The following is a 19,722-nucleotide window of genomic DNA, read 5'->3' as shown; positions in this document are numbered from 1 at the left end:
ATCCCACACGCATGCCACAACTAAGAAATCCAGCATGCGGTAACAAAGACCTGGTGCAACCAAATAAATTAAAAAAAAAAAAAAAAAGACAATTGGTGAAATTTGAATATGGACTTCATATTATAGTGTATGGATATTAAATTTCCTTAGTAAGATAATGGTATTGTGATTATATTAGAAAATCTTATTCAAAGGAAATGAATGCTGAAGTGTTTAGAGGTTCAGTGTCATGATTTCTGAAACAAATTTGCAAGTTGTTCAGGAAAAAAAGCTATACACACATATGTATGTATGTATGTATGTATAAAATGAGAGAGCGAGAAAAAGAGGCAAAATGTAACAATAGGTAAATCTCAGTGAGGGTTTGAAATTTATTTTTCAAAAAAAAAATTGTTTTCCTATACAGTCGGAAACGAGAGCTATTGTTTAAGTCACTATATTAAGTTGTTATTATTATAATGGACATAGATCCTGTCCCTTCATATGCTTTCATAGCTCTCAAAGCCTTTCCATCACCTCCACTTCTGCTCTCATCTCACCACCCCAGATTTCCGAGGCCCCTCAACTTGTCTCAGCTGCCAGCTGCCGCTTCCATCCATTCTCCACACAGCAGCCAGAATAACCTACCCAAGGAATAACATGGTCACTCCGCTGCTTAAAAGCTTTCAATGGCTTTCCAGCACCTTTTCTTATCCTTCAAGACCTTTCTGATCCCTGCTTGACTTTTGACCCCTACGCCCGCCCCCAACACACACACACACAGACACACAGACACACACACACACACACACACACACACATATCCAGCCACACTAAATTGCCAGCAGTTTCTGGCACATTTATTGCTCAGTCTCTCTCAGCACTGGGTCTTAGCACCTGCTCATCCCTTCTCTAGGACATCATCTCAGGTCAGGCTGGTTTCAGCTCCTCCTTTAAGATCCATCCAGCTCTGGACTTCCCTGGTGGCGCAGTGGTTAAGAATCTGCCTGACAATGCAGGGGACACAGGTTCTAGCCCTGGTCCAGGAAGATCCCACATGCCGCGGAGCAACTAAGCCAGCGAGTCACAACTATTAAGCCTGCGCTCTAGAGCCTGCGCATCACAGCTGCGGAAGCCCGAGCACCTAGAGCCCGTGCTCCACAACAAGAGAAGCCACCGCAATGAGAAGCCTGCACACCGCAACGAAGACCCAACACAGCCATAAATAAATAAATAAAAATAAAATAATAGGATCCATCCAGCTCAAACATCACCTCTCCTGGGAATCATCCTCTAACCTGCTCCAAACCTGGACTGTTTACTGCACTTTCCATCTGGTATCATAAATGCATGTTTACCTGTGTGTCCCACGCACTGAGGACTCAGAGGCTGTGAACTGAGGCTTAGCTTCAGATATCTGACTGAGTGTTTAATCAAGGATTCTAAGGGAACACACGGAGAGAATAATCTGCTCCTTCCCTATTCCGATTGTTCTGGTTCATCTTTTTTGTTTTTAATTTTTATTGGAGTATAGATGATTTACAATGTTGTGTTAGTTTCAGGTGTACAGCAAAGTGAATCAGTTATGCATATACGTATATCCACTCCTTTTTTTTTTTTAGATTCTTTTCCCATATAGGCCATTACAGAGTATTGGGTACAATTCCCTGTGCTATACAGTAGGTCCTTATTAGTTATCTATTTTGTGTATAGTAGTGAGTATATGTCAATCCCAATCTCCCAATTTATCCCTCCCCACCTTATCCCCTGGTAACCATAAATTTGTTTTCTACACCTGTGACTCTACTTCTGTTTTATAAATAAGTTCATTTGTACCCTTTTTTTTAAGATTCCACATGTAAGCAATATCATATGATATTTGTCTTTCTGTGTCTTCAGCGTACTTCACTCAGTATGGCAATCTCTAGGTCCATCCGTGTTGCTGCAAATGGTAATCTTTTTTATGGCTGAGTACTATTCCATTGTATATATGTGCCACATCTTCTTTATCCATTCCTCTGTCGATGGACATTTAGGTGGCTTCCATGTCCTGGCTATTGTAAAGATTGCTGCAATGAACATTGCGGTGCATATGTTCTGGTTCATCTTACCTGCAGTGGCCACAGGCAGGCAACATAGCCTTTGTTTTACAAAGCTACCAAGATGTAGGAGAACTTAAATTGTTTGCCTCTTCCAAACATCCATACCTTCCTCATTTTCATTTCAGAACAAGAAGGAGGCCAGGAGAAAGGGAATTGGGAAGTAGACCCGAGAGCTACCCACAAGACCTGGGCAGTCACAATCATACTCCCCGCCTCCAGTACCCTGCAGATCTTCCATATTTTCCCTCTGCCCTGGCCTACTGGGAGCCAGGCAAACTGGGAAGTCAATAACCCTCAGTACCTGCATCTATAAATCAAGAGGCTGGACTCCAAGTTCTTTTTTGGGGGGGGGCGGGCCACACCCCGAAGCTTGATCTTAGTTCCCCGACCAAGGATCAAACCCGGGCCCAAGGCAGTGAAAGCGTGGAGCCCTAACCACTGGACCACCAGGGAATTCCCTCCAAGGTCTTAACTGGTGGCAGATTTGTGTGAGTTGGCTCACTGAGAGTTTTAAGAATTTTAGTTGCCGAGTCAGTTCAGGGCCCCATCATGAAACAGCGGGCATACTCAGAAGGGTATTTAAGGTATGTTTAATGAAAAGGTTATTTACAGAGTCACTGGCAAGTTTAAGGGAGCAAATAAGGGATAATGAAACCGGCTAGGACTGGCAACAATGGGGTGAGCTATCACCCCCAGATCTGAAGGGGCAAGGGGAGGGAGCAGTTTGGGATCCCAGAGAGGGTCGTAGCCACCCATAGGAGTGTGGTCTTCAGTAGAGGAACACAGCTAATGTTAAAAAATATCTGGGGACTTCCCTGGTGGTCCAGTGGCTAAGACTCCATGCTCCCAATACAGGGGGTCCGGGTTCAATCCCTGGTCAGGGAACTATGTTCCAAATGCCGCGACTAAAGATCCCACATGCTGCATCTAAGACCCAGAGCAGCCAAATAAATAAATATTTTTAAAAAAACATCTGGCAGAGGGGGCTCCTCCACCCCCCATCTCCCCACTGCCAGTCTCCTCCCGTCTCCTCTCATCTGCTGGAGCCTCTGATTGCCGGAGAGCAAAGGGGCTTAGGGCGTAGAGTAAGACAGAGAGCGAAGAGCCTTGGAGGGGCACACAGAATATCCAGCACAAATGCCAATACTTAAACATTGGGGAAAGTAAGGTGCAGAGAGCCACATAGTGCATGATACTGTTTTCATACAACAAAGTCATTTCCCCTTATATGTGCCCGTAATATGCTTGTATATGCTTGCCTAAGCGTGAAGCAAGGTAGGGGATTGTACACGTGAGATCGTTAATATTTAGTAGCTGGGCAGAGTAGAAAGGGCAGGAGAGAAAGCAATTTAGAGAATAGGATATTTGCTAATATGAATTCAGAGTAATTTAACACAGGAATAATTGTTTAAGAGCACAAAACTGTAACTTCAAGTGAGATAGATCATTGTAGATGCTGTTTCTAATGGCAAGATTTTGGCAACAACCTAAACATTTGGTTCTAGAGTTGGTTAAAATAATCACGACACAGCCTTTCAAAGAAACACACCCACACTTATGATCAACACAGGCATTTATTACCATGAACAGTGTTTACAAAATATATACAAAATGTCACAGAAAAGTATCATATGTTTATACATTTTTAGAAAGTGGTCTGGGTGGATATGCCCGAATTGTCCATGGTGGTTTTCTGTGGTTGAAGAGTTATGAATGGGTTAGTTTTCTTTACTTTCTTTTTCCTTTTTTCTCTTTTTTTTCACTTTTAATTATGTGTATTTTTTTTCTAAATCAACTTGCATTAATTCTGTTACAAAAAATAAAGTAAAATATATATCTGAGCTGGTTAAATAGGTGTGGTCAGTTTGTGAAAATTCAGAAAGCCATATACTTTTTGCGTTTTTCTATGTGTATTATTAACCTTTGATAAATATTCTTTCTATCAATATAAAAAACACACACATAAAAAATGTTAGAGGCTTCCGTCGTGGTGCAGTGGTTGAGAGTCTGCCTGCCGATGCAGGGGACGCGGGTTCGTGCCCCGGTGCGGGAAGATCCCACATGCCGCGGAGCGGCTGGGCCCGTGAGCCTGGCCGCTGAGCCTGCGCGTCCGGAGCCTGTGCTCCGCAACGGGAGAGGCCACAACAGTGAGAGGCCCGCGTACCGCAAAAAAAAAAGAAAAGAAAAATGTTAGAATACAATTTTTTTTATTGAGATGAAAGCCACATGACATAAAATTAACCATTTTAAGTGAACAATTCATTTCGTACATTCACAACATCGTGTAACCACCACCTCTACCTAGTTCCAAGACATTCTCATCACCCCAAAAGGAAAACCCCATACCCATTAGAAGTGACTCCCCAGTCCTCCCTCCTCCCAGCCCCGGCACCCACCAATCTGCATTCTGTCTCTATGGATTTACCTATTCTGGTTACTTCCTATTAATGGAATTAAAACAATTTTTTTTGGGGGGGCCACACCACGAGGCTTGTGGGATCTTAGTTCCCCAACCAAGGACTGAACCCAGGCCCCTGGTAGTGAGAGTGCAGTGTCCTAACCACTGGACAGCCAGGGAATTCCCAAAAACAGAACAATTTTTAAATCAATGGATTTCACATAAAAATTCAAATTTCCAGCTTCTCTTGAACAAAATCTGGCCAAACTAGCCCACATCCCCACAGGGGATAACTGGCTGAAGCTGAGTAATCGTCACCCTTGTTGACAAGGCGTGAGCCTACGACTCCACAGTTCCACCCAGCCCTTCTCTCTTCTACATCACCCTCCTGGCTTCTGGGGCATTTGGGTTTCAAGACCCAGGACTAATGACTACTCAGACCCCCCGCCTTTTAAAAAAATTTTATTTATTTATTTATTTATTTATGGTTGCATTGGTTCTTCTTTGCTGTGCGTGGGCTTTATTTTGAATTTTATTTTATTTATTTTTTATACAGCAGGTTCTTATCAGTTATCTATGTTATACATATTCGTGTATATATGTCAATCCCAATCTCCCAATTCATCCCACCACCACCACCACCACCACCACCCGCTCCGCTTTCCCCCCTTGGTGTTCATACGTTTGTTTTCTACATCTGTGTCTCTATTTCTGACCTGCAAACCGGTTCACCTGGACCATTTTTCTGGGTTCCACATATATGCGTTAATATACGATATTTGTTTTTCTCTTTCTGACTTACTTCACTCTGTATGACAGTCTCTAGATCCATCCACGTTTCTACATATGACCCAATTTCATTCCTTTTTATGGCTGAGTAATATTCCATTGTATATATGTACCATACCTTCTTTATCCATTTGTCTGTCGATGGGCATTTAGGTTGTTTGCGGGCTTTCTTTAGTTGTGGTGAGCAGGGGCTACTCTTTGTTGCGGTGCGTGGGCTTCTCATTGCAGTGGCTTCTCTTGTTCTGGAGCATGGGGGCTTCAGTAGTTGTGGCAGGCAGGCTCTAGAGCGCAGGCTCAGTAGTTGTGGCGCACGGGCTTAGTTGCTCCGCGGCATGTGGGATCTTCCCGGACCAGGGCTTAAACCCGTGTCCCCTGCATTGGGAGGCAGATTCTTAACCACCATGCCACCAGGGAAGCCCTCAGACCCCTTTCATCTGTAAAAATCTTGAAGATCTCCAGATGCAGGGAGACACACCAGAAAAAAATGAGAAACTTGGACTGGGAGTAGAGGGAATGAACCCCAACTCTACCACTTATAGTATGAGCCACTTAGCTTCTCCAAGCCTCAGTTTCCTTAACTGTAAAATGGGTATAATAATAACACCTACTTCATAGGGCTGTTATATTAAATGCAAAGCACTGGACACATAGTCACTTCTATTCCTGTATGTACTGAAGACTCATAAGAGTGCTCCCTAATATTCAGAAATGGAAAAAGGGAGTTCAGAGAGGTTAAGCAATATGTTGAAGGCAACACAGCAAATCGGAGGCCAAAGCTAACTCCCCTATTACCCTTGTGAAGAATGAAGGTCAGTGTTCCGAACTGAAGGGTGTCAGATGTTCAAAAGTTTAGGGACTTTGGATGGTGGGGTCGCAGGTTCAGTTCGAAAGGGATCAATGGCTGATCTTGAGTAACTGCACCCTGGGCTTATGCAAATAATGGAGCAACTGACGAGATAGTTCTTTGGCCAGAGAGGAAAGAGAAAACCCTTTGATGTGCCCTGGGCCCTGATGTCATAGCAGTTGCTCCTCCTCCAGGGCCACTGATGTCCTCTGCCCTTTCCCCAGTCATGGGGGCCTCCCGCCCACTAAACCTCAGGCAAGCAGAGTACAGCAGTTCCTACAGGCTCAGGAGAGCCCACTGTGAATTCTTCAGGAAGTTTGTAAAAAAATATTTTAAATACCAGATCACTTAAAATTAAATTATGTATATTAAAAATTACATTAAAAGCAGGAAAAAAATTAATATAAACTTACAACTAAATAAATCATGGAAACAAAGGTAATAAGTGCTCAAATCTCATCATTTCCTAATTATTTCACTACATTTTAGTACTACCTAGGCTTTTGCCTATTTTTCTGTGTGATATGTTACTACTTATACTGTTCTCAACTCCAAGTTCAAACTACCGTACGTTGGTAGTTTGAAACTGGCCATAGGGGTACTTATACCACAGAATTCAGCAACTGCTACAAACTAATGCTTAATTGTTGTATTGATTGTCTAGGGCAGGGGTGAGCAAACTATTGGCTCTCTGTCCAAATATGGATGCTTGTCTGTTATTTTGGTTTTTTGCTCACAGCCTGTTTTCTGTTTAATTAATTAATTAAAAATTTTTTTTTTAATTTTTGGCTGTGTTGGGTCTTCACTGCTGCCCGTGGGCTTTCTCTGGTTGCGGTGAGCGGGGGCTACTCTTCAATGTGGTGTGCAGGCTTTTCACTGTGGTGGCTTCTCTTGTTGCGGAGCACAGGTTCTAGGCGTGTGGACTTCAGTAGTTGCAGCACGCGGGCTCAGTAGTTGTGGCTCGAGGGCTCTAGAGCACAGGCTCAGTAGCTGTGGTGCACAGGCTTAGTTGCTCCACGGCATATGGGATGTTCCCGGACCAGGGCTCGAACCCATGTCCCCTGCATTGGGAGGCAGATTCTTAACCACTGAGCTAGCAGGCAAGTCCCGACAATTTATTATTTGGGCAAGTCTTCACCTTCTTGAGTCTCAGTTTCCTCACCTGTAAAATGGGAGAAATAATAGTGAGTTGAGAAGATAAAATAGGCACAGTGCTTGGGAGTGGCACACCCAGTGGGGAGAGGCAGGGGGTGCTGCCCACCCCAGGTGCAGGTAGCAAGGCTGGTCATGGAATGGGTTCTCCAGAAGCAGAGGCTGAGACAGAGTTTGGGGTACAAGATGTTTTTAGGTGTCAACACCAGTGAAATGAAGGGGGTAAGCCAGACTGGGGAGAAGGAGTAGTCAGTGGTGGAGGCCCAACAGGCCTTGGTCAACCCCAACCAGGGGCTCTTGAAACAGACTTGTGGGTCAGAGTTGTCCCCCACTGGGCTGAAAGGGCCACCTTTCCACCCCTGCCTTGTTCAGCCACCAGGTGTGGGCTGCCCTGGGAAGAGGTGACCTCGGGCAAAGTCCATGCAGCTGTGGGAGATCCCATAGGAGCTGATAGCTAGCCACTCGCCCCATGCCCACCCCCGCACCTGGGTAGCAAGTCCTTCCTTGAAGGGAGGTGGAACAGAATATCTATCTCCATGCCTACCCCAGGGCTGCACTGTCCATAGAGAATTTTAAAATAATAATAAAAACTGCTAGAAGTCTGTTGACTTTATCATTTTGTGCCAGCAAATCTCAACAATATCAATGCCAGTGGCTGAACAGACAACTGCCACTGCCCCCCACCTTGGTTCCTGATATTGAATAAGTGCTCATAGACAGTGCTGTTGTTGTTACTATTAGTCTTAGTCTCTTTGTGTTAGTCAGGATTAGTGGTTGTAAATACCAGAAATCCAACTCAAAGTAGCTTAAACAAAGGAAGGGAATTTTTTTTTTTTTTGGCCATGCCGCACAACGTGGGGGACCTTAGCTCCCCAACCAGGGATTGAACCCATGCCCCCCTGCAGTGAAAGCACGGAGTCTTAACCACTGCACCATCAGGGAAGCCCCAAGGAGGGGAAATTTTGGCTCACCCAGAAGCATGCCTGGAACAGGTCACTCAGATATCAGGAATCTGTCTCCTTCTCTCATCGTTGCTTTTGCTGTGCTGGCTCTATACACAGGCACATTTGCCCTCCATGGCGTCAGACATGGGCACCACAGCACCATTCAATTAGCTCAGCAAACCCAGAGCTCAGAGCGAGGCTCTTTCTCAAGCAAAAGTCCCAGGGCAAACCCACATTAGCTGGCTGTGGTCAGGCACCCAAACCTGAACCAATCACAGAGATTCTTATTGGCCAGTCCTGGCTCACATGCCCCCAAACCACATGGACAGAGAAGGGGAAGGGATGGTTCCTCAAAGGAAGAGTGAGAAGCTGTAGTTAAAGGAGGAATGGATGCTGGAGAGGCAAAACCAACAAAAGCCAGGACACTGCTCAACGCCCCAAAGCCAAGCACAGAAGACAGCCTTCTGTCCTGGGCACATCAGACCCTGGGCACCCATTGCTTACACAGTTTGGGACACTGAGACTCAGAGAGGAGCTGGACGCGGCCCAAGATCACATTGTCTCCAGAGCCCAGGGATCCCGTATCCCATGCCATCAACTCTCTGGACCCTCCAGGCCACCACTGATGCCTGGTGATACAGCTGCCTGTCACCCCAAAGCTCAGGCACGTGGGCTCTGTGCCCCAAGAGATAAGGACCAGCCCCACCCAGCTGGTCCTGCCCCGCTGCTCTAGCCCTGATAACAGCTGGGCACCCTGGCCAGCCCTCACACCCTCTGTTCCCCAACTGCTATTTCAGCCCTTGTTGGGGAGTCTGTGGAGCCTGACAGAGGATGGGGAGGTTCTATCCATGGGCTTGTGCCTCATGTGACTTGAATCCTCATTAGTTCTGTCTGTTTGGGAGTCTGGAGTTGTAGATTCTAGGAAACAGGGCACAGGGCTGTTTAACTGTTTGGGGGGTCCAATTTTCAAATGTAAAAAAAAGCCTTTTGGTTTATTTATGTTCCTCAAATATAATAAAGAATCACAAATAGGCCACTGGGCCACTCCAGTCCAAGCACAGCAGCTATCCACAGCTTTTCCCTGTGCTGACCTTGAGCAGAAGCCTTTAAAGTCCTGATGATGTTGCAACTCTGCTATAAAATCTTCAAAAGCTCTTCATTCTCTCAAAGATAAAGCCCAAGCCCCCTAACCTGATATTTGAGACCCTCCCACATTCCTTATAATAATAAGCATGATCGGTAACTGTTAATTGAGTCTATCGTGTGCCAGGCATCAAGCAAAGCACTTTACGTACACTAGCTCAGATGATCCTAGTAACAACCCTATGAGGGAGGTACTACTATAATTCCCATTTTACAGATGAGGAAACTGAGGCTCAGAGAGGTGAAATGACTTGCCCAAGATTGCTCAGCAGGAGTCCCCACCTCTGCCCACACCAGGGCTTTGCTCCCCGCTAGCCTGTCCACAGAGCCCCCCTGCAGGCCTGCAGTGCTCCTACCTCCCTCATATCCCCTCCCTGCACCCCCCGCCAAGCCAACCCTTCCCAGTCAGTCACACGCCAAAGGAAGAGGAAGTTTCTCCAGGGTCCAGGAGGCTGGTTTGCTCCTGCTGCTTGAAAATGGGATCGGGGTCATTCCCAAAGCATTTTCCAAAAACGACGACAGCATGGTGGGAAGTGGCTAGCATATAGACTTTGGAGAGAGTCAGGCTTGGGTTCAATTCTCAGTTCTGTCACTTTTTAGTTGTGGTCTAGAGGACACGCCTGTAAACCTCCATTCTCCAATCTGTAAAATGGGGATGATAGCCTCTACCTCACAGGGTTGTTAGAGGATTTAATAATTAAAGGGCATAGGGACTTCCCTGGTGGCGCAGTGGTTAAGGATCTGCCTGCCAATGCAGGAGACACGGGTTCGAGCCCTGGTCCGGGAAGACCCCACGTGCCACGGAGCAACTAAGCCCATGTGCCACAACTACTGAGCCTGAGCTCTAGAGCCTGCGAGCCACAACTACTGAGCCGTGTGCCACAACTCCAAAGCCTGCGCACCTAGAGCCCGTGCTCCACGACAAGAGGAGCCACCGCAATGAGAAGCCCACACACCGCAACGAAGAGTAGCCCCTGCTCGTCACAACTAGAGAAAGCTCACGCACAGCAACGAAGACCCAACACAGCCAGATATAAATAAATAAATTTATTTAAAAAAAAAAAAAGAAGAATCTGCCTGCCAATGCAGGGGACACAGGTTTGAGCCCTGATCCAGGAAGATCCCACATGCTGTGGAGCAACTAAGCCCGGGCACCACAACTACTGAGCCAACGCACCACAACAAAGAGTAGCCCCCGCTCGCCACAAGTAAAGAAAGCCCACGCTCAGCAACGAAGACCCAACGCAGCCAAAAATAAATAAATTTATTTATAAAAAATAAATAAAATAAAAATAAAGGACACAGCACTTAGCATGCTTAGTCCAGTGCCTGGCACATAAAACAAAGCGACCAGAAAATCTGAGTTTTTGTTGTTCTTATTATTATCTTTTTTAAAGTGCTCTGCTTCCAGAGGTGACAATTTGAGACAGATCACACTCCTTCCGCTGAAGATCTTTTAAGTTAAAAAATCAGCCGCCCTCCTTAGATACAACACCAAAAGAAAAAATAGATAAGTCAGACTTCACCAAAATTAAAAAATTTTGTGCTGCCCATGATTCCAGCAAGAAAGTGAAAAGACAACCCACAGAATGGGAAAAAATATTTGCAAATCATATATTTGACAAGGGACTTGATTCCTGAAAAGGGAATACATAAGGAACCATTATAACTCAGTAGTAAAAAGACAAATAATACAATTAAAATGTAGGCAAAGGATATGAGCAGATATTCCTCCAAAGTAGGTATGCAAATTAAAAATAAGCACATAATAATCAACATCGTTAGCCATTAGGTAAATGCAAATCAAAACCACAATGAGGGGACTTCCCGGGAGGTCCAGTGGTTAGGACTCCGCGCTTCCACTGCAGGGGGCATGGATTTGATCCCTGCTCGGGGAACTAAGATCTCACAAGACGTGCAGTGTCGGGGGTAAGGGGTGGGGGAGACCCACTTCAATAAGAGATGCAACAGCTAGAATAAAAAAGGTAGATGACAATAACTGTTAGCGGAGGATGTGGGGAAATTGGAACTCTCATGCATTGCTGGTAGGAATGTAAAATGGTGCAGCCACTGTAGAAAACAATCTGGCAGCTCCTCAAAATGTTCAACACAGACTTACCCTATGACCCAACAATTCCACTCCTAGGTATATCCACAAGAGAAATGAGAACGTATGTCCACACAAAAACTCGTATGCTAACAGTCCTAGCAGCATTATTCATGATAGCCAAAAATCAACTCACCAATTGATGAATATGGTATATGCATATGATGGAATAGTCAACCATAAAAAGAAATGAAGAACTGGCACAGGCTACAACATGGATGCACTTTGAAAATATTGTGCTGAGTGAAAGAAGCCAGCCACAAAGGACCACATATTCCATGAGTTCATTTATATAAAATGTTCAGAATAGACAAATTCATACAGACGGAAAGCTGATTAGTGGTCGTCTAGGTTTAGAGGGCAGGGAAACTGGAGAGTGACAGCTAAGGGGTATAGGATTTCTTTTTGGGGATAAGGAGAATGTTCTGGAAGTAGGTAGTATTGCTGCTTGCAGAACATTGTGAATATACTAAGTGTCACTGGATAGTAAGTTTTACATTATGTGTATTGCACCACAATAAATTGTTTTCTTTATTGAAAGATAATATCCATCCTGAAAGTACACAAATCTTAGGCACACACATCTCAATGAATGTTCACAAAGTGAACACACTTTGTAATCAATATTCCCAAGCACCCCAGAAACCCTCATTGTGACCCTTGTGGTCACTGTCCTCTAAAAGGGCTTTAAGGGAGTTCCCTGGCGGTCCAGTGGGTGAGACTCCGCGCTCCCAATGCAGGGGGCCCGGGTTCGATCCCTGGTTGGGGAACTAGATCCCACATGCCACAACTAAAGATCCCGCATGCTGCAGTGAAGATCCTGCATGCCGAAACTAAGACTGGGCGCAGCCTAAATAAATACATTTTTTAAAATAAAAATAAAAGGACTTTAAGAAATAGAAATGGCCTCCCTCCCTGCTCCCATACACCTCCCTCCTCTTCTTAGAGGCCATACTCATTTGGGAGCTTCTTGTTTTGTTTTCTGGACTTACCTACTCACTGACAGCTCATTATGAAGGACGAAGACTTTTTTTTTTTAAGAAAAAGGACTTTTTCACACCAACTTTGCCCCTTTCCACTCCCTGCTTCCATACAACTTATTTTAGTTGGGTTTCAATTACTTTTCTTTATTGCTTTAAATAAAATTCTAGGGACTTCCCTGGCGGTCCAGTGGTTAAGACTCCACACTTCCACTGCAGGGGTCACAGGTTCCATCCCTGGTCAGGGAACTAAGATCTCGCATGCCTCGTGGCGCAGCCAATAAATAAATAAATAAATAAATAAAATTCTGAAACTTCTGTTTCTTTTTTTTTTTTTTTTTTTTTTTTTTTTTTATGCGTTACGCGGGCCTCTCACTGTTGTGGCCTCTCCCGTTGCGGAGGACAGGCTCCGGACGCGCAGGCTCAGCGGCCATGGCTCACGGGCCCAGCCGCTCCGCGGCATGTGGGATCTTCCCGGACCGGGGCACGAACCCGTGTCCCCTGCATCGGCAGGCGGACTCTCAACCACTGCGCCACCAGGGAAGCCCAAACTTCTGTTTCTTGAGGTAACATGTTTAGAGAGCATAGCATAAACTCTTCTCTTTGTAAGATGAAGGAACGTGTCTCTAAGCCCCTACTTTTTTTTAAGTTGCAAGTTTTTAAAAAAATTAATTTATTAAAATTTATTTAAATAAATTTAAATTGGCTGCGTTGGGTCTTCGTTGCTGTGTGCGGGCTTTTCTCTAGTTTCAGCCAGCGGGGGCAACTCTTCACTGCAGTGCACAGGATTCTCATCGCGGTGGCTTCTCTTGTTGCAGAGCACGGGCTCTAGGTGTGCGGGCTTCAATAGCTGTGGCTCGTGGGCTCTAGAGTGCAGGCTCGGTATTTGTGGCGCACGGGCTTAGTTGCTCCTCGGCCTGTGGGATCTTCCTGGACCAGGGCTCGAACCCGTGTCCCCCGCATTGAGGCAGATTCTCAACCACCAGTGAAGCCCAGTCCCTACTTTTATATTGTCTTGTAACCAAGACTCAAGTCTTGTTTGATATGTCAGTCAGCTGATTTTAAAGAGTTAATAAGAAGTGTTAAACAAACTCTGGTAGACCAATGCAACGAAACTCTTCTCAAAAATGAAAAGAAACACAGTCCCCATAGAGGCACCAACATGGAGGACCCTCAAATGCATGATGTTGAGGAAAAGAAGCCAGGCTCACAACACTGCTTGCTGTCTGACTCATTTATACGACATGCTGGAAAAGGCAAAACTCTGTAGACAGAAAATAGATCAATGGTTATCAGGGAATGGGGTGGGGGAGGGATTGACTATAAAGGTACACAGCGGTGAATGGGGGGGTGGGTATGTTTCTGGGTAATGGAATTGTTTTGTATCTTGATAGTGGTGACAGTCACGTGACTATATGTTTTCAAAACTCATAGAACTGTACGCTGAAAAGGGCGAATCTCACTCTATATAAATTACACTTCAATAACTATGACCCTCAAGAAGCCATTTTAAAACTTCTGAAATCATGCAAATATGTTGTGCTGGCGAACCAGAAGGGAAATTAGACATGAAGAAAAGGAAATAAACTATAGCCTGGGGTGATCCCAAAAGAAGAGAATTCCAAACCGCAAGGCTGAACTGGTTCTCTTTATTTAAATTCCATTTGGGACTGATTCACTTTGCTGTACACCTGAAACTAACACAACATTGTAAATCAACTATACTCCAACTACACTTAAAATCAACAGATACTTAAAGTTATAAAACTTAAAAATAAATAAATTCCATTCAGTGGCTGACAATCAATGACATGTTTTACACTGGAAAATTCAAATAAACTGAAAGAACAAAATTTTAAAAGATCCATAAACAGTGTTTTTTTTTCTACAAATGGTAAGTTATAAACACTGTTCTGCGCCTTGTTTGGTTTTTTTTAACTTAACAATGTATCTTGAAGGTATTTCCCCACCACTAGATAGAAAGTTTCTTCATTCGTTTTATAGTTACTTAATGTTTCCTTGTATTTAACCAACCCCCTGTTGATGGACATTTAAGTTGTTTACAGTATTTTCGATGATGGTAGATGAACCAAGACAAATGAACAGGCTTATAAATGAGGGTGGGGATTCATGTGGGTAGTAGCTACAGCGTGAGATCTCATGCCTTTTTTTTTTTTTTTTTGCCATGGACATCTTTGGAAATCCTGCGAAGCCTCTGCCTGGTACAATGTACCAAAATTCCGGACTCCCAGAGGCAAGCAGATGATCTGCATAAGCCACATTGTGGAGTTCAGACCTGATGAGCTTCTCTTATCAGTAGTTTGTCAATTACTCCTCAATAAAGCTGGGGTCGGGGGGGAACAGCAGCTTCTCTTCTGCTGCAGCAAAACCAGAGAGCTGTGTCCCAAGTTCAGGAGACAACCGAGGCCTTCCCATGCCCTTTTTGTCGTGTTGGTCTTAGAACACAAGCTGAGTCCCTCAAGAATATGCAAGTCATGGCAAACTGTCTCTAAAGTCAGACGTGATTTCACAGGAGCTCATTAGCAACTAAAGACTGTTTCCAAACCTCAAAAGTGTATCTCCATTTAGAGACTGCCTCTCTTTTTCACTGTCTCCTTTTTATTCTCAGAAGGATCCAATAGGCAAAAATCATAGTAATAATTGTTCTGTTTCCAATACTAAAAGAACTCAAATTCCAAGCTGCCCATGTGGCAAAATGCAAGAAAGTTTTGTCCCAGTGATGCTTTTTTTTTTTCTTGCAGCTCTCCCTAATGATGATCCTTCTCATACTTATGGAATTATAATCATGTAACATTTTATATCTGCTTTAATCGTACATCCATATGTAATAGCTATAAAACGCAAAACCATTAAAAAAAATTCCTCCCCCTTTATTTTCATTGCAAATCTATTTAAACCCCTAGCAATAAATTCAACATTCACGGCAGGGGCGGGACGGGGGCAGGGGGTCGGGTGGGCGAGGCTATGGCAGCAGCAGCTAGAGCATCCCCCCCTGCCCTTTTTTCCCCTCTGGTTTATCTAAAGCTTTTCTCCAGCTCTGGGAACAGATTTAACTTTTTTCTTCCCCCTTAGAGGAAAAACTAATGCAAACTTTCAACATCTGGGGGGCCACCTAAAGCTCACCTTTGGGAATGTTTGGTCTGTTCTTCCTCCTGTCTAGAGGAGAGAACAAAAAACCAAAGGCAACACCCACACTGGGCATTTCCCCCTCATTTTGGTCTGTGCAGCCTGGAGAAACCACAGGGATGCAGCTAGTCAGCTCTTTTGGGGCTCCATCTGTTGCCGTCAAACCCCAGAGGTAATTTTTACCTCTCACAACAGGTTCGGCTATAGTTAAGCTGCTATCTCACACTGCCAGCAACTCCACAGCCACCCAGGCATCAAAGGCTGGTCAACCACCCTGGGAGGCAACGTAGGCCACCCGAAGGCCCCTGGCAGGCACTGAGTGCTCAGCAAGGTCTTCAGAAAGGAGCTCAGGGCCAAGGCCACCTTGGTCATGGTCATGAGGAAGAAGAGAGACAGTATTACACAGCTAGGGATCTCACATTCACATCTTAGGAAGGACATCCCTTGCAAATCCATCCTTCCTTTCCCAAAACAGTATTTCTGCCATTTTTCAGTGAGTCGAGGGTCTGTCAGGAGAATCCCACTGCTGCCACCACTGTGTCAGGGGTTCCCAATACCACCCCCAAGTCTGATGATGTATGAGGAAGGATCACAGCACCCAGCATATAGTCATACTCACGGCTAAGTTGTATTACAGCAAAAGGAGCAAACTCAGCCCAGAGAAAAGAAGTGTGGGTAAGGTCCAGAGGAAACCAGGAGCAAGATGCTAAGGGTCTTCTCCCAGTGGGGTCACACAGGATGCACTTATTTCCTCCAGCAAGAGGTTATGAAGTGTTTACCAGGGAAGTGGGCCTGAGACTAAAGCTCCAGGGTTTTCATGGGAGGCTGGTCACGAAGGCACCCACCACACAGCACGTACCAAAATCCCAGGCTCCCAGGAGACAAGCAGGTGTTCGGCATAAGCCACATTGTTTGTACAGTTTAGGCCTCTTATCATTTCTGGGGATGGTGGGAACCTTCCTGAAACCCAAGCTCCTCGATGCCAACCAAGGCTCAACCTCGCAAGCAGGTCTTTCTACAAATAGCAGCCTCAAGCCTGCTGTGTTCACCCTTTTCTACACACCAGGGCACAGTGGAGGGTGAGTCAGTGAGCCCATCTGAATAGTGGGCTCCTTGAGCAAGGCCTCTGGAACCCAGCTCCTAGCTCAGGAGGGGCGTAAACTGGCCACTCGGGAACGAAGAGCCAAGACAGCCACACCCATCCGCTGCTAACCTCTTCTCCAACGGGGCCCAGCCTGAGAGGGAGCATCTGGGAGGGGACAGGGGGGCTCCAAAAACTGGGTCCTGCGGGCTCCCCCTCCCCCACCCCTGCCCACAGATGGGGGAGGCACCTAGGGGTGTATCCCGAGCGTGACTGAGACCCACAGTGCTTCCGGGAGCGAAGTCCAGAGGGTAGGAGGGACGAAGACAACAGCCCTGGCCAGCTGAGCCGGACACTTGCCTTTGGCATCCAAGGCTGCTGCTGACACGCTTTCTTGATTCAGCAAACACTGACTGTGCCGAGGACACAGGCCAGGCCAGGTTCCGCGAGCGGGGGTTTGATTCAGCTGCAGAGAGCAAGGGGACGAGGTCCCCCTCACCTGGGATGGGAGGGCTGTGCGGAGACACCTGCCCACCGTGGAACCTTCTGGCCTGTGAGCGCCACTCTGGGCCACCTCCACCCCCATTTTCTTGGTTGGAAACCTAGACCCGGGAGACCAAGGTGGGCACTGAGGGCAGGCTGGCCCAACAGGGGCAGGATAAGGAGGTGGGGCCTCCTCGCCTGCCTCCAGATTTGCCCAGAAAACAGAGAAAAGGAAAAAGGTGTCTGGCCCGGTAGAAGGGGATCCAGCTTCAGAAGCAAATAGGCCAGAGCTTGGATCTCTGTTCTTACCAGCTCCACAACCCCAGGGACATATGTTCCCTCTCCGAGCCTTGGTTTCTCCATCTGTCTAGTTGGTGGATCAGTATCTCCCATTTGTCTAGAAGGCAAGACAGAGATGAAAAGTGTGGGCTCTGGAGTTAGAATAGCCTGATTCCCATTCCAGTTCTACTCTGCCACTTGCTAACTGGGTGGCTTAGGAAAGTTCTCTGATTGTCCTGGGCCCCACCTCGGGGGTTGCTGACTAAAGCTGACCCATGGCAACTAAGCAGCTGAACCTCTGACCTGGGGCTGGGGAGTTCTGAGAGGGCTTCCTGGAGGAGGGAGAAACTTGAGAGTGGCCCAGGGGACCTAGCAGGTTTTGCTGAGGAGGGTGGGGAGGGGGATTCCTCCCTGCTACAAGCCCCTCTCTGCTCCCTGGCTGGTAGGGAAAGACATAGGAGGCAGGGAGGGAGAAGGGGGAGGAAGAAAAGAGGGGAGTAATGTCAGGCACCTTCTTGCTGTTTGTCAGTTTTTCTCACCTGAGAAATGAGAATGTTGGATTGAATGGTCCAAGAGGTCATAACTTGCCAAGATTGTTTTTCTGTATTAAAAAAAAAAAAAGGCTTCTCACACCAAAAGCAAAAGCAAAAATAAACAAGTGGGACTAGCATCAAACTAAAAAGTTTCTGCACAGCAAAGGAAACCATCAACAAAATGAAAAGGCCACTTACTGAGTGGGAAGAAATATTTGTAAATCATGTAGTTGATAAGGGAATAACATCTAAAATATACTGAATATAAAGAACTCATAACTCACTAGCAAAAAAACAAATAATCAGATTGAAAAATGGGCAGAAGATCTAGACATTCTTCCAAAGACATACGTACAGATGGCAAACAGGTACATGAAAAGATGCAGAACATCACTAATCGTCAGGAAAATGCAAATCAAGACCACAATAAGCTATCACCTCACACCTGTTAGAATGGCTATCATCAAAAAGACAAGACATGGGCTTCCCTGGTGGTGCAGTGGTTGAGTCCGCCTGCCGATGCAGGGGACACGGGTTCGTGCCCCGGTCCGGGAAGATGCCACATGCCGCGGAGCGGCTGGGCCCGTGAGCCATGGCCGCTGAGCCTGCGCGTCCGGAGCCTGTGCTCCGCAACAGGAGAGGCCACAGCAGTGAGAGGCCCGCGTACCGCAAAAAAAAAAAAAAAAAAAAAGACAAGACATAAGCATTGGCAAGGATGTGGAGAAAAGGAAACCCTTGTGCACTGCTGGTGGGAATGTAAATTGGTGCAGCCACTATGGAAAACAATATGGAGATTCCTCAAAAAATTAAAAGTAGAATTATGATCCAGAAATTCTACTTCTTGGTATATATCAAAGAAAACAAAAATACTAACTTGAAAAGATATCTGCATCCCCATGTTCACTGCAGCATTATTTACAATATCCAAGATATAGAAGCAACCTAAGTGCCCATCAATGGCTGAATAAAGAAAATGTGGTGTGTATATATATACACAGTGTAATATTTTTTCAATATTTGTTTATTTATTTTGGCTGTGCCAGGTCTTAGGTGTGGCATGCAGGATCTTTAGTTGCAGCATCTCAGATCTTTAGTTGTGGCATGCGGGCTTCTTAGCTGCAGTATATGGACTCAGTTGTGGCATGCACGTGGCATCGAGTTCCCCAACCAGGGATTGAACCCGCGGCCCCTGCAGTGGAACTGCAGAGTCTTAACCAATGGACTGCCAGGGAAGTCCCATAAACTTTTTTTTTTTTAGTTTAAATAAATTGGAAAGAAAACCTATGAGTTATTTATAATCAGGACAAAATAAATATTACTCTCAAAAGACAACAACAAAAACGGCTAACGCAGGACATTTAGGGAGCCAAAATGCAAGAGGGTGGGGTGGGGTTGGCACAGTCCCTGGCTGAGACTGCCAGCATCAGGGTCTAGGAAGAGTTTCCAGGCAATGAGGATAGTTGATGAAGTCAGTTCCCCAGGAAGATGTCTCAGCAACAGAGTTTTCTGGGGACTGACGTGGAGCTAGAGGCAGGGGGCTGTCCTGGAGCCCTCAGGTAAATGCCACAGCTGGCCAGCAGTTACCACTCCATCTTCCAGGAAAGTGAGCCTTGAGGATTCGGGTATGGGGGATGCTGGGGAGTAACCCAGGCCTTCCTCCTCCCAGGGCCGTAAGCTCCCCCTTCCCAGCACTCTGGGCCAGGGGTAGGGCCACAACCTCTTTCCTAACACCCAGGCTGTGGCAACGCCAAGGCCTCCCTA

The sequence above is a fragment of the Phocoena sinus genome, chromosome 14 (assembly GCF_008692025.1).
Source record: "Phocoena sinus isolate mPhoSin1 chromosome 14, mPhoSin1.pri, whole genome shotgun sequence".
NCBI classification, from domain to species: Eukaryota; Metazoa; Chordata; class Mammalia; order Artiodactyla; family Phocoenidae; genus Phocoena; species Phocoena sinus.
The sequence above is the reverse complement of the archived record's forward strand: the minus strand, read 5'-3'. Positions refer to the sequence as shown.